A 14,675-nucleotide genomic window follows, 5' to 3' on the forward strand; every position below is an offset into this window, starting at 1 on the left:
GCGGCGGCAGAGGGCAGCGCCCAGAACTGCTACGCCAAAAAGGGCAAAAGCGAGCCGGCCCCCGCCTCCCGCCCCCCGCCCCGGCGCTCCGGCTTCTTTCCACGGTTTGGATCATGGGCCCCTGCCTCCCCCTCTCCATAAAAGGAGGGGGAGTGAGTCTCTGGTGAGAGGTGGGGCGGGTTTAGGGGTGCGTCTGGGGCACTCACCTGGCGGCTGCCACGCGCCCCCGCCCAGAATCCGATGACTGGGGCGTCTGACTGTGGAGCCTCCACCCACAGTCCACGAGGGGAGAGCGCCCAGGTCGGAGGAGGGGGCTGCAGCGTGCCTCGTCCCCACCCTGGGACCCCTCATCCTCCAAGTCCCTGCTGCCTCGTGGAAAGCCGGGCGGCGGCCTGAGCCGGGAACTCGAGGGGTTGGAAGGCAAGAAAAAGAAAAGAGCCGCTCATGAGGCACCCGGGAGTCTGAGCCTCCCGCGCCGGGATCCGCTGGGTGCACAGAGCGCCACCTCCGGCCGCGGCGCCGCACAGAGCGATGCGGGGGAGAGACGCGAGGGAGGCCGAGGCCTGAACTGGGCCGGACGGCTCCCCCGCCACCAAAGGGCGATGCGCCGGGCTGGGTAGATTCCGCCTGCCTAGACCTGGCGGGATCGCACCCCGGCGGCGGGTCCCTCGAGGGGGCGGACGAGACCCGGTATCGGCTAGAGGGGTGACGTGCCAAGCGACCCCGAACCTAGACGGCGAGGCCGTTGGAGGCGAGGAGACTGCGGAGCGGTGGGCGGCCAAAGGAGAATTCCGCCTGCCCTAGCCCTCCACCCCCACGCCCCCATCCTGTGGATTAGGCCCTTGCCCGCCGCGGCCGCCCTCCCGCCAAAGGCAGTAAAGGCTCAGCCCCGCAGGCGGTCTTTCATCCTCGGCTCGGCCGGCTCTGGCATTTCAAAGGCGGAGTCCAGTGGGCGCTTGGGGGGCGCTCGCCTTCCCCCAAATTCCTGGGGGGAGGGGTGGGCCCCTCCTGCGATTCCCAGTGGGCCGGGGCTACCAGCGCTCTTCCACTGGCCTCCACACACCTGCAGCCCCCCAACGCACCTGCCTCGTCTACCGTAGCCCCACCTGCGACCTCCCCCGTCAAGCGCGCTTTCAGGGGTCAGGATGAAGGATGACCGAGGCAGAACTAGGGAAACCTTGGAACCGTTTAAAAGCGCGTTAGAGCCAGCCCTTGTCCACCCAGGTGGACCTCCATTGCTTCGGAGGGAGACCACTGGACGGTTTCTGGACGACCGCCAAAAGCACACTGCCAGGACTCAGGCTGCACCCCGAGCAGAGCCCTCCGTGGCTCACTCATCCTGATTGCTGACTGCAGCACGTCTGGTTGAGCCTCGGATTCCTCGCAGGCATAGGGGACCCGAGGACACTTCTTTGGGGTGAAAGGACTCGGTTTGATAGTGGGTGTGGGAATGAAAGAGGAAAGGTCACCTTGTATTGCAGGGGGGATGGGGGCAGGGGCCCTTCCGGCTCTAACCTCTGTACAGAGGCTCGCTGGTTCCTGGGTGTCCTGCCACCTTTGAGCAAACCTCGAAGGGTGATTCCCTCTGTGCCCCATCCCGGCCTGGCAATTCAGGGGCTCTCAGTTCGAGTTTGGGGCGGAGGGGAGGAGATCTGGGAACGCGGAAACGGGGGTGGGGGGCGCCTTCTACGGGAGCTCCAACCAAAGCTAGGCGGGGAGAGGGGCAGGCCTGGGTGCATCCACCACCGGGACTGGAGATCTGCGGGGGGGCGGTGCAGGCATCCTTCTAATCGCTGGCCGCTATTAAAAATAAAACCGCGGCGCGTCGTCATAGCAACCACGACAACAGCGGCTGCGCGAGGGTGGCACAAACTTGTGCAGCCGCGCGACAGCCGTTTTGGGGGGAGACTCGGGGCACGACGCGCGTTGGCGCACCAAGGCCTGCCCTGGGGTGGGACAGGGACCCCCGACCCAGCCCGCCCCACCCTCCCCCCGGATCCTCGGAAGAAACTGGCAGAAATAGATCCCTAGAAGCTGTTTCCTAGACCTTGGACTGTCTTGACCAAGAGGTCACCAACTTGGATGAGAACCCACGCACGCGTGGACTCCCCAGCCCTGGCACCTCTCCCCGACACCCCTCCCCGTTTCAGACTCTGGCGTCCTCATCTCTGGAGAAGGGGGCTAAGTGGGAAGGCGGTTTCGGATGCTCGGCGGGAGAGGGGACCTCACTCCGGAGGCCGGGCGCGTGGGGGCTCCAGCACCTGCCCCTGTCGGCGATCCTTGCAGCTCAGGCGCGGTCACATGCTCCTTTCTGTCCGGGAATCGAGTTTCACTTCCAGCCGCTATTAGGCGGTTCGCACGGTTCACTGCAAACATTTGATAAAGAGGCTAAATATACATTGGAGTCGGAGGAGGCGTGGGCGGCTGTGCTGAGCGCGTGGGCGCGGCGCTGCAGGCTCCGCGGGGCATCCCCGCCCAGGGCGGGAGGCCGGCCGGCTCAGACCCCCGGCCAGTTCCCTGCCCCGCGTGCGCCCCCCCCCACGCGTGCGCCCCCCCCACGCGTGCGCCCCCCTCCCCGCCCCCGCCACACACACACACACACACACACACACACACACACACACACAAAATTCGGACCCCACACCCGGGACACGTGACCCGGGCAGGCTGCGGGCGCCCCCAGGCCAGCCAGAGGGCCCCTGGCGGAAGAAGGGGGCGCTGCGGGGAGCTCCGCGGGTCGGGGTGGGGAGGTGCCGGTGGGCGGTGAAGGCGCACCTGGCTGCCCGGGATGTCCGGTCGCCCCCGGAGCCGGTGCTTCCGGACTATCTCGGGCGTCCCCGGCGCGCCCCGACGTGCCGCGGACCTATAATTAAGGTGAGTCAGGTGCTCCGAATAGGCGCAAAGGGGGGCTCCCGGCGCAGCTGGGGTAACTGTCTGGCCGTCTGCCCCTCGCTGGGTTCCCTCCGGCACCGCCCATGGCCCCCGCACCCTGGGAGGAGAGGGAAGGGCCTTGGCTGTTCCTCAGAGGTGGTGGGCGGGGGGCTTCAGTAAGGACCTGTCAGCCAGCCCAGCACTTGGTGGTACGCAGCCAGCATTTCACCCTACAAGCCCCCCTCACCCCACTCCCGCTCTGCCCTGTGCAGTGCCTGCCTGGGACCTGGCACCAGTCGGCGCTCCATTATTGCTCTCATCATTTTTTTCACAGTGGGAGTCATGACTAATAGCTACTGGGCACCTCGGTCCCTGAGTGACCCCTGGGAGTGGAGAGCTGCCCCACCTCCCATTTGACAGATACCAGGAAGTCAGGCATTTGCCCACAGCCGCAGAACGCTGTCTGAGGCGGTCGCTCCTGGGCCGTGGCAGCTCTGGACGGGCTCTTCCTGTGCTCCAGAGGGGACCCTCGGGCCGGCTTGTCCTGCACTTCTCAGACAGGCATGCCGGATGATGTGGCCACCTGACAGTGAAGGCATCAGGACTGGAGCCCACGTTCACCTGATCCCCAGTCCCAAGGTGCTCTAGCTGCCCTCTGCCCCTTGACCTTGGCCTTGGGGTGGTTTGTCCCCGCAACTGCCTTGAGTCTGTTCTCTCATCTGAAAAGTGGGGGCCGATAACCTTACCATGCCCGGCTGCCCCCCGCCATTGAGCCTCCTGCCCACGAAGGCAGCAGCCTTGCGCACACGCGCAGGGCCCGGTGCCCTGAGGCAAGGGCACAGCTGCCCAGCTGCTTTCGTCTGGGTGGTGCAGGTGGGGGCCAGCGGGGCGTTCAGACCCAGGCCTCTGCCGGGTGCCAGAGCAGATTTCAGAGCAATTTGTAATGACGAAACAGCATATTTCCCTTTATCTCTGGGCAAGGATTTCTTGGTTCAGGGCAATTAATCCAGGAGCAGCCTCAGCTGAGTGGGCACGGCTCCTTGAAGATCAAAAGTGCTGGGCGGGTGTTAATTAAGTCGTCATCTCAGGCTGCCCCAGGCCCCAGCTCGGATCAGGCCTTTCCAGTCCAGCCTCCCCAGAAAGGGAGATGAGGCAGCCAGCAGCCCAGGAGGGCACTCTCAATGCTGATTTTAACTCTCTATTAGACATTTTTATTTTCCTTTTTCAATACACAGACAGCAATGGAGTCTCAAATAGCACATGAGCCCGCAGTCGTTTTGTGGCTATTTTGTGAATAAAGACCTAAGGGAAGGAGCACTGGGGGGGCTTCAGGAACCGACGCCAGATCTGGACTGTCCAGGACAGGAGCCACTAGCCACGCAAGGCCATCGGGCATTTGAAACATGGCCGGTCTGAGCTGTGATGTGCTGTTGTTAGTGTAAAACACACACAGCGTCCAGCACTTGGTATGAAAGTGAAGAGCGGAAAATCTCTCGTCAATAATTTTGACATTAATCACCTGTTAAAATGATAAGATTTTGACATATTGAGTTCAGTAAACTGTATGATTGCAATTAATTTCACCCGTTTGTTTTTCCTTTGTTTAATGTGTTTACTAGAAAATTTTAAATTCCGTATGTGGCTTTAATGACGTTTCTACTGGACAAGGCTGGTCTAGACACCCGGAGCTCATATCTACTTGGTGGAGCTGAGCAGGTGAGTGTGGGTGTAGGGGGCGGCGGGGGCGGGGGGCGCATGTCCTGCCCTGAAAATCCTGAAGGACCTGGAGAGCAGCAGAGCTGGGGGTCTGCTCTGCCCACCCCCGTTGCCTCATCTGCCGTATGACCTTGAGCAAACTCTTTAGCACCTCGGAGCCTCAGCTGCCTCCTCTGGGTAGCAGCCAAGTCACAGGGCCACTTGAGGAAATATTCACTCGTTCACGCAACAGATATTCTGTGCCAGGCACTGGGCGCGGCACAGGGATGCAGCGCTAACACGATGCCCTCATGGAACACACAGTCTCTTCAGGAAGCAATAAACAAGTGACAAGTAAGTGCACACTCTCCCAGGTCAGGAATCTGGGGTTGTCAGGAAGGCCTGTTTGAAAAGGAGCCAGTGCGGGGCTTCCCTGGTGGCGCAGTGGTTGAGAGTCCGCCTGCCGACGCAGGGGACGCGGGTTCAAGCCCTGGTCCGGGAGGATCCCACATGCCCCAGAGCAGCTAAGCCCGCGCGCCACAACTACTGAAGCCCACGCACCCTAGAGCTTGCATGCCACAACTACTGAGGCCACACACCGCAACTACTGAAGCCCACGCACCTAGAGCCCATGCTCTGCAACAAGAGAAGCCACTGCAATGAGAAGCCCACACGCCACAATGGGCTTTATTTAATTAAAAATAAATAAATAAAAAGAGCTATTTCATTTAAAAAAAAAAAGAAAGAAAGAAAAGGAGCCAGTGATGAGAAGATCAGGATGGAGCATTCTAAGCAGAGGTCACAGCATCCCATGCAAAGGCCCTGAGGCAGGAACCGGCTTGGTTTGTCGAGGACCAACAAGAGGGGTTGGTAGGAGGGCATGGGCTGGGACAGACAGGTGGGCAGTGAGCAGGTCACACAGGCCTTAAGACCAAGTTAGGGATGTGGATTTGTTCTAGGGGGACAGAGGCCACTGGAAGGCTGTGGGCGGGGACACAACATGTAGGGACATAAACAGAAACTCTACTGACCACCGGCCACCTGCCAGCCTGCCAGGCCAAAGCAGCTAAACGCTCCCCCCACCACCACCAACTCCCAGGGTCTTTAGGACTCATGGCCAATTCCAAGGGTTCACGTCTGGCTGATCACCTGGCTTGAACCCATAGCTAACCCACATCTCCTTCCCTGGGGGCCGCCTGCAGGCCCTGTCCCTCTGTCCTGACTGTGGATGGGGTGGGAGGGGCCTACATTCCCCCTTGGCCTTCAGATTTGACAGGGCTCGCCCCCCCGGCGCCCCCCCAGCCCCGCAGGCAGAGGTCGGAGCCTGGGGCTCACGGCAAGTCGGGGGACACGCCTCACTGGCTTTCCAGGCCTCCTGGAGGAAAGGTGGTGAGATGGTGTCCTCCAGAGAGACGGGCTCACCGGATGGCAAAGGCTTCCTACGTCGGGGAAGCCAGCACCTCCCTGGAGCAGAAGGCACAGGTCAGACCAGGGCTGGTGGATCCGCACACAGGTGACCTCGGCTCACAGGGAGCAAGGAATCAAAGTGGCCTGTAGAGGCGGGGCTGAGGGGTGAGCAGAGAAACTTCCAGAGTGAAGAAGACCCGGGGCTGTGAGTGTGAGAAGGAAGGTGCAATACTACAGAGCTGGGATAATCAGAGCAGCGTGGCTCTCAGACCGAAGGGCCCAGAAAAGGCTGTTCTAGAGGAATCGAAAGGGCTATTTATTAAATGCCACTGGGGCAGTTTAGAGAAACTGCCTGACTAAACCCTCGCTTCCCCTCGCCGCTAAATACATTTCAATGGATTGAGAAGATAAGTTGTTAAACAAACGCTTTGGAACAAACTCAACCACGTGTGTCTTGGTGGAGGTCCACGCCCTCCCCTGCAGCGTTCTCACCAACACCGTTGCCTTGAGGAGGGGGAGACACACCCAGGTTCAGAGAGGGTCCAGCAGACACCTGCTCCTGACGCTTCAGAAATATCACTGTCAGGAAGAGAACACGGGGAGTGAGTTGTTGGGGCCGACGGGGGTTGAAAAGGCAGGACGGTCAGCTCGGCTGCCGGTCCTGGACTGGCTCCTCCGTCCAGACCAGCAAGCAGCTCTCAGGACATAACTGGATCCACCAGAGAAATATTACGTTATCGTATCCAAGTCAAACTGCTAGGTGTGGTGATGGTGTCACAGTAATGCAGGAGGACTTCCTTGTCCTTGGGAGACCTGTGGTACCTGGGGTGAAGCGCCAGGATGTTGCAGCTTGTTTTCACATGGTTCAGGGAGTGGGGAGTGGAAGTGACAGATGATAGATGGATGGATGGATGGATGGATGGGTGGATAGATGGATGGATGGATGGATGGATAGATAGATGCATATGTGTATACATACATACATGGAAGATACATAGATACCTAGTGGGGAGATGGGTGGTAGATGGCAGATAGATGGCAGGTGGATGGATGGCAGAGCCCAGGTGGGGAGAGCAAGTGGGTGCTTAACGCAGGTGAAGGGCACCAGCCACTCATTGTACTATTGTTACCACTTTTCTATAAGATTGAAATTTTTCAAAATGAAAGTTATGAAAAACTGCTAATTCGTATTTTCTAGTTTTCCCATAGTTGATCAGACTTCTAGAAGGCAGGGAACTTTCAGAGCTCTAGAAGACATAGAACAAATCACATTTGCTATGGGTCACTTTTTTTTTTTTTTTTGCGGTACGCGGGCCTCTCACTGTTGTGGCCTCTCCCGTTGCGGAGCACAGGCTCCGGACGCGCAGGCTCAGCGGCCATGGCTCACGGGCCCAGCCGCTCCGCGGCATGTGGGATCTTCCCAGACCGGGGCACGAACGCGTGTCCCCTGCATCTGCAGGCGGACTCTTAACCACTGCGCCACCAGGGAAGCCCTATGTGTCACATTTTTAAAGTTCAAAAATGACTGTCAGATTTGACAGCACAGAAGTTGAAAACTGGTAAAAAATTAAAAAACCTGAACAAAGGGAATCCTTCAGTTGCGTGTTATAATCATGTTTCCACTGTCCCTGTGTATTTTCATCTGCACAGAACAAGTGTATCAGGAAATCTTTAAATCACATCATCTGCCGGGGTCTTTGCTCATGTTCTCTCGTCAGAAGACCAGGGAAGATGCACAAAAGCAACACATGGGGACAAATTCATGGAGACACTCTACTGCCGGCCAACAATGAAAACGCAGCCCAGGGTCCGCTGTTTCCCATGGCGGGGGGACACCGAGCGGGAGGGGAGGGGCCGTGGGAGCTGCTTTCCCAGCGGCTGCTGGCCGCGGTCAGAGCTGGCGGCCACTTGGATCAGGAGCCGTGAAAGTGGCCATGGTCCCTGACCCCATAATCCCACGTCTGGGCACCTAGCCTAAGAAAATGACCCACATACAGAACGGCCACAGACTAAAGGGTTCAGGGCAGTGCAACTTGAAAAAGCAAAAGTTGGAAACAACCTAAAACCCCAGGTGTGAACAGACTGTGTTTTCTTAACCCTTCCCCTCTGGTTAGAAATGGCATCCTTCCTTCAGGTGGCGGCTGTGAGGATGGTTTCCTGCCACGTGGAAGCTCTGGTGATGTGTCCTGTACTCTCACCCCTGTTTTCTCCTGCCGGGTTTTGAGCGCCCTGATTTTCTTTCTTTCTTTCTTCTTTTTAACATCTTTATTGGAGTATAACTGCTTTACAATGGTGTGTTTCTGCTGTATAACAAAGTGAATCAGCCATATGTATACATATATCCCCTCCCTCTTGCGTCTCCCTCCCTCCCACCCTCCCTATCCCACCCCTCTAGGTGGTCACAAAGCACCGAGCTGATCTCCCTGTGCTATGCGGCTGCTTCCCACTAGCTATCTATTTTACATTTGGTAGTGTATGGATGTCCATGCCACTCTCTCATTTCATCCCAGCTTACCCTTCCCCCTCCCTGTGTCCTCAAGTCCATTCTCTACGTCTGCATCTTTATTCCTGTCTTACCCCTAGGTCCTTCAGAACTTTTTTTGTTTTTTTAGATTCCATATATATGTGTTAGCATACCGTATTTGTTTTTCTTTCTGACTTACTTCACTCTGTACAACAGTCTCTAGGTCCATCCACCTCACTAAAAATAACTCAATTTCGTTTCTTTTTATGGGTGAGTAATATTCCATTGTATATATGTGCCACATCTTCTTTATCCATTCATCTGTTGATGGACACTTAGGTTGCTTCCATGTCCTGGCTATTGTAAATAGAGCTGCAATGAACATTGTGGTACATGACTCTTTTGGAATTATGGTCTTCTCAGGGTATATGCCGAGTAGTGGGATTCCTGGAGCCCTGATTTTCTAAGCGTTAGCAGAGATGCAGCATGGTCCATGAGGTTGGTGGGGGGCGGGGCTGCTTGTCTGGCATCTTTTTAATCCAGCGTCCAGGCCTGCGATGACTAATATTCTGTCTAAGAAACTCAGTGGGACTTCCCTGGTGGCGCAGTGGTTGGGAGTCCGCCTGCCAATGCAGGGGACACGGGTTTGAGCCCTGGTCCGGGAGGATCCCGCGTGCCGCAGAGCAAGCAAGCCCGTGCGCCGCAGCTGCTGAGCCTGTGCTCTGGAGCCAGTGAGCCACAGCTACTGAGCCTGTGTGCCACAACTACTGAGCCTGTGTGCCACAACTACTGAGCCAGTGAGCCACAGCTACTGAGCCTGTGTGCCACAACTACTGAGCCTGTGTGCCACAACTACTGAGCCAGTGAGCCACAACTACTGAGCCTGTGTGCCACAACTACTGAGCCTGTGTGCCACAACTACTGAGCCCGTGAGCCACAACTACTGAGCCAGTGAGCCACAACTACTGAGCCTGTGTGCCACAACTACTGGAGCCCGCGCACCTGGAGCCCATGCTCCGCGACAAGAGAAGCCACCACAATGAGAGGCCTGCGCACCACAACGAAGAGTGGCCCATGCTCACTGCAACTGGAGAAAGCCTGCACACAACAACGAAGATCCAACACAGCCAAAATTAAATAAATTAATTAATTAATTAAAAAAAAAAAGAAACTCAGTGGCTTCTATTTGAAAAGAGACATGTGGGAATCAGAAGCCATGGCTCTGGGCTGGGGGCTGGCAAGTCCTTACCCTACCTGGGCCTCAAGTTCCCTCTGAACTGACAGCATTGCCAGGTGGCCCTCCTCCTCCAGGAAGCCCTCCCCTCATCCAAACTGCCAGCCCTGGACAGCCATCCAAGGGCCAGCTGAGCCTGGCTTCAGCCTCTTGCTGACCCTGTGACGGGGCAAATCATATCACAGCTCCAAGCCTCAGTTTCCCCATCGGGGAAAACAGGACGATGATACTTCGGTTCCAGAGCTGTTGTGGAAAGAAAATGCAGAAGTGATGTAAAGACCCCCGAGAGCATCGTGGCCTCTTCTCCTGTGGCCGTGCCGTCAGCCTGGCCACATTCCCACCGGCCTGGCGCGGGAGGGAAGGGCTGCCTTGCGGCAGCGCCCTTGGCCTTGTGGGCTGGCCTCTGGGGGAGGGACGGGGATGGTCTGGGCCGGGTGGCTCAACGAGTCCTCCTGGGGGCAGGTGTCCTCTGGCTGGGGCAGCCGGGATATCCCCACCCCTGCCCTCCGGGGCCAAGTGAGGTCTGGGGCAAAGGACTTTCCTATAAAAGAGGCTTCCACACGCAGGCCTGGCCCACTGGGCACACCCCAGGGGAAGCAACTGGGGGAGTGGAAGGCGGCTTCCCTGAGGCCAGGAGGCCTGGGGAGGAGAGGGGAGGCCAAGACGTGGGGGGAGGGGAGGAGGGGACGGGGAGAGAGGGCACAGGGAGGGCAGCAGGAGAGAAGGAGGGAGAGGGGGAGGGGGAAATAGGGTAGCAAGGAAGGAGGCAGTGAGAACGGAGGAAGCCCCCCCCAAGTCTTGTGCACTATTTGTGGCTGCGAGAAGATGCTCCTCCGTCAGCCTGAACAGGACAGACATGGCCCGTCGATGTCACGACTGTGACCCCTCCACTCAGGGGACACGTGCGTGGTATGTGGGACGTGAAGATACCACCCCTCTCAGCTGCCACACCGGGACCCAGCCGCACACAGCTTCCCCTGCACACGTAGGGCTCCGGATCACAGACGAGACCCGTAGACGGCCTCGTGCAAAAACAGGGTGATCAGACCCTGGCCCGGCGACTCAGAAGGGAGGGGGTGGGCGAGGAGGCCCCCTTCGTCCTTGTCAGGGAAGTCCTGGGTCAGGGGCCCAACAGGAGGCCCCCCCCACTCCCTGTCATTTCCCGGAATGTGAGTTTCCAGACAGGAAGAGAAGTCACAGCCCAGCCCCCCGCTTCCAATTCTGTAGATCAGAACTCTTATGACAAGAACCCAACGCAAAATGCCCAAGGAGATAGAAGGTGACTGCTGGGCCAGGAGCGAGCAGCTTCAGGTGTGGCTGGATCAAGAGGCTCATCTCTCACTTTCTCCGCAGTGGAAGGCAGCACCCACTGAACCCTCCCAGCCCCACAATTCTCAGGGCTTCATCTCACTGGCCCCGTCTGGGACGCTGACTGTAGCCAGGGGTGTGGACACATGCTCCCACTGGCCAGGCTGGACCAAGTACCCAGGACTCCTTGGGTCGCCCTTAGCCCCCAGGTAGATGAGACCACACACCCCCCACCTGCCCCCAGCCTCCCTGGGAGGCGTTGCCCTGCCCCGGCTGGGCGACCTCTGAACCCGGCCCCCTGGAGCACCCTGGGAGGGGTGCTGGCATTTGGGGCTCACACCTCTGCTCGGAGTGATGCGGACCACCTCCTTCCGCCTTTGGACACGTGGCTGCCCTTTTGAGGGGAGGTGGCTGGGGCCCGGCCTGTGGCGGCTGGAGGAGGCCTCTTTGTCTGTAGCTGTTTTTCTCAACGAGAGAGAGCAAAGTACGCCACATGGTCTGATCCTTGTCCTGCTGTGACCTGAGGGCAACCCTGGGGTGTGGAGGAGGCCCTGTAGCCTCTCGACACCTCCATGCGCCCCCCGCCGTGGGGCCTCGGGGGCAGTTACCCTAGGCAGGACAGAGCCCAGGCCCAGGGCCCGGGGAGCGAGTCCTGGGTTCGAGGACAGCTCCACCCCTGTCGGCTGTGCGACGTGTGGCAAGTGCTTGCCCCCTCTGAGCCTTGTTGGCCTCAAAGGCAGAGTGGGTAATACAGCAGAAGTAGATTCGAGATGTTAAGGGTGATGCCGGAGACGTGTTGAGCACAGAGCTGGGCGTGTGGCCGAACGCAGCCGGTGTCCCACCGCCGGTGACGGAAAGGGCTGCACAGGGTGCCGTTTGCAGAGACGCCATGCTTGGTACACAGCAGATGTTCAGTGAGCAGCACTGCTCCGACAGCCCTGCAACAGGAGCCCTGGGCGGGGCAGCCACGGGCAGCAGGGCCACACCTGTTGGGTTTGGGGACAGCGGCAGCCCCGCAGGATCCCTCTGCGCCCGGGACACTAGCACCCACTTACCCTGGACGGGAGCCCCCTTCCCCAGGCCAGTCCTGGGGGCAGTGTCCTCCCTAGAGGCCCAGTCTCGACCTCTGCACACTGGCGGGTCCAGGGCCTTTCCTGTAGCCCCCGGCTTGGGCAGCACCCCCCAGCCTCACGGGCTGCCATGCTGCCTCCACGCTGACCCTTCCACAGTGGGATCTCCAGCCCAGAGCCCCCTCCTGAACCCCAGGGCCCTTCAGTCCAGCACCTCCTCCTCTTGGGAGCCCCACAGATGAGTCAACCTTGACCCAACCAAGACAAACCCCCAGACCCACCTCTGGGTTCCCGGGGATACCATGCCCCCCGCTGCTGGGACCAGGCGTCTCAGAGCCGACCGGGAGCTCTCTCTCGCACGGATCGTCTGAGCTGGTTGGAAACCTCGTCGACTCAGCCCTCAAAATGTCTCTGAAACCTGACCAGTCCCCAGTCCATGCCACTGAGCTGGCCCCAGCCCCACCCCTGCCCTTTATCCTGTGCACCCTCCCACCTCCTCCAGCGCCCCCAGTCTGCACAGCTAATTAGTGATCCTTTCAGATGTGAATCCGCCCAGGTCATTTCTGCTCCAAAGTTACCCTAATACGCTCCAGGACGGAGAAGCCCACCAGGAGATGCTTAAACAGTGCCCACCCTCATGTAGAATTAAGTGCTGGTCGGGCTCCGGGGTGAGCCCAGCCCCTGGTGATGAGGACACAGCTCTGCCACAGATAACAGCTTATAAATAAGTCTGTCCTCCCCGCCAGGTTCCCTCTGGCAAAGCTGATGTGGGCAGAGGCAGGTGCACGCCATGGAGAGAGGCAGCCTTTGGAGCCCAGAAACGCTTTCCATCCGCAGACCTGGGGGTCTGTCCCGGCCCAGCCCCGCTCTGTCTCCTGAGAGATCCCTGGACTCAGGACCACCCTCTTTCCAAAGGCAGCCTGGCCTCCTGATCCCCCACAGCTCTTCCACACACCTCGGGGAGCCGCATGGCCTTCGGACATGAGACCAGGCCGCTGGGCCCGCTGTGGCCAAGGAGAGGCCTCCAGATGTCACCGAGTGTCTGACAAGGACCCCGGAACTCCAGCACGGCTGCAGGGTCCTGTGTGAGGGCAGCTCAGCACCGAGGGACCCAGCCCGAATCCGGGCCCCGATTCTTCTGAGTGTGTTCGGTGTGTAAGTCAGGTCACCCCCGGGCCTCAGTTTCCCGGGAGGATAACATCTGCTGTAGCTCCCTATTCCCACGGAGCAAGTGACCCCAAGACCGAGAGAGTGAAAGCACGGCCCAGGGAGGGGAGCGCGCCCTCCCGTAGGTCTGGGTCTCAGAGTGGCTCGGCTGGTGGTTCTGTCTATCGGCCTGACGGGAAGTGGGGGCTCCTCCGTGGCTGTGGGCCGGAGGCCTCAGTTCTTCTTCCTCCAGAGCGAGCGGCACCCCGACGGCCTGTCCTGGGAAATCCCCACCGTCGTTTCTACAACATCCACTGGTGACTCCGACCAGCCCTACTCCACCTGGAATCGGGGATCACCAGGGCCCCCCTTGACGCAGAGGTGCCCACTGGCACCGGCACGTGGGGGGACTCCAGCACCGGGCACCCCCTTGCCCTCTCAGAAGCAGTTCAGGGGCCTACAAACCACACGGCCTGAGAAGTGGGCGCCCTGCCTCTTCCACACCCAGGGGAAGCAGTGACCAGGGGCCTGGCCGAGGCAGCCAGGATGGCTCTTCAGAAGCTTCCCCCCAAGACCCCCGCCCACTCAGCTCTGATCCCCTGGTCGCCCGTTGCCACCTCTGGGTTTGAGGCAGCAGCAGCCCACACACCTGTCCTACCTGCCGCCCGGCCCGTGGGTAGAGGGCTAACCCACCTGCAGGAGGAGACAGGGTGTCAGCACCGACACCAAAGGGTGTGGCAGAAATGAGCTGGGTCACGTGAGGCACTAAAATAGCCAGTGCTCGTCAAGCTCCAGACAGCAACGCCCAGCCCCGAGGAAACCACGGAGGCCAGTGGGCGAGAGTGGACACCCCAGGCAGGCCCTCCCTTAGGCGCTCAGCCGGTGTGAGGACCAGCCTGGGCACGGCCTGCAGCTCCCGGCCAGCCCAGGTCTGTCAGGAGGAGAAGCCAGGCTCCCCAGTGGCTCCTCTTGATCCTGGGAGCCAGGGATGAATCCAAGAAGGCTTCAAGGAGGAGGTGGCACTCGAGCAGAGCCTTGAAGGATGGCAGCCAGTAGCAGGGCTCCCCAGGCCAGGAATTTGCCTTCCAGCCTCGCCCCACCCATCTTATCTCTCTCTCAGGGGAGCTGCCCTTCCTGTGAAGGGCAGCTCCGCCAGCCCCCCTCCCTGCCCTGCACTGCAGAGCTGTGTGTCACCCGTCTGGAATGTACTTTCAATTCCTCTGCCTCCCCTCCCCCTCTGCCACCTCCCCCCCCCTCCTCTGGCTTCCTTTCCTCACCCTGCCTCCCCCTCCGCTCCCCGTCCCCCCTCGCTGCCTTCTCCGGTCCCCCCTTTCCCTCCCCCCCAACACCACCGCCCCCCATCACCTCCACCTGGCCCCAGAGACTGGGTCTGGGAATCTGCAGACTCCCCGCCACCCAGGAGTCTGGGCAGGGAGGGAGGGGGCACCTTCTCAGCCAGGGGAGGGGTTTCCCCATGGAC

This window comes from Leucopleurus acutus (assembly GCF_964270905.1).
Source record: "Leucopleurus acutus genome assembly, chromosome: 16".
NCBI lineage: Eukaryota > Metazoa > Chordata > Mammalia > Artiodactyla > Delphinidae > Leucopleurus > Leucopleurus acutus.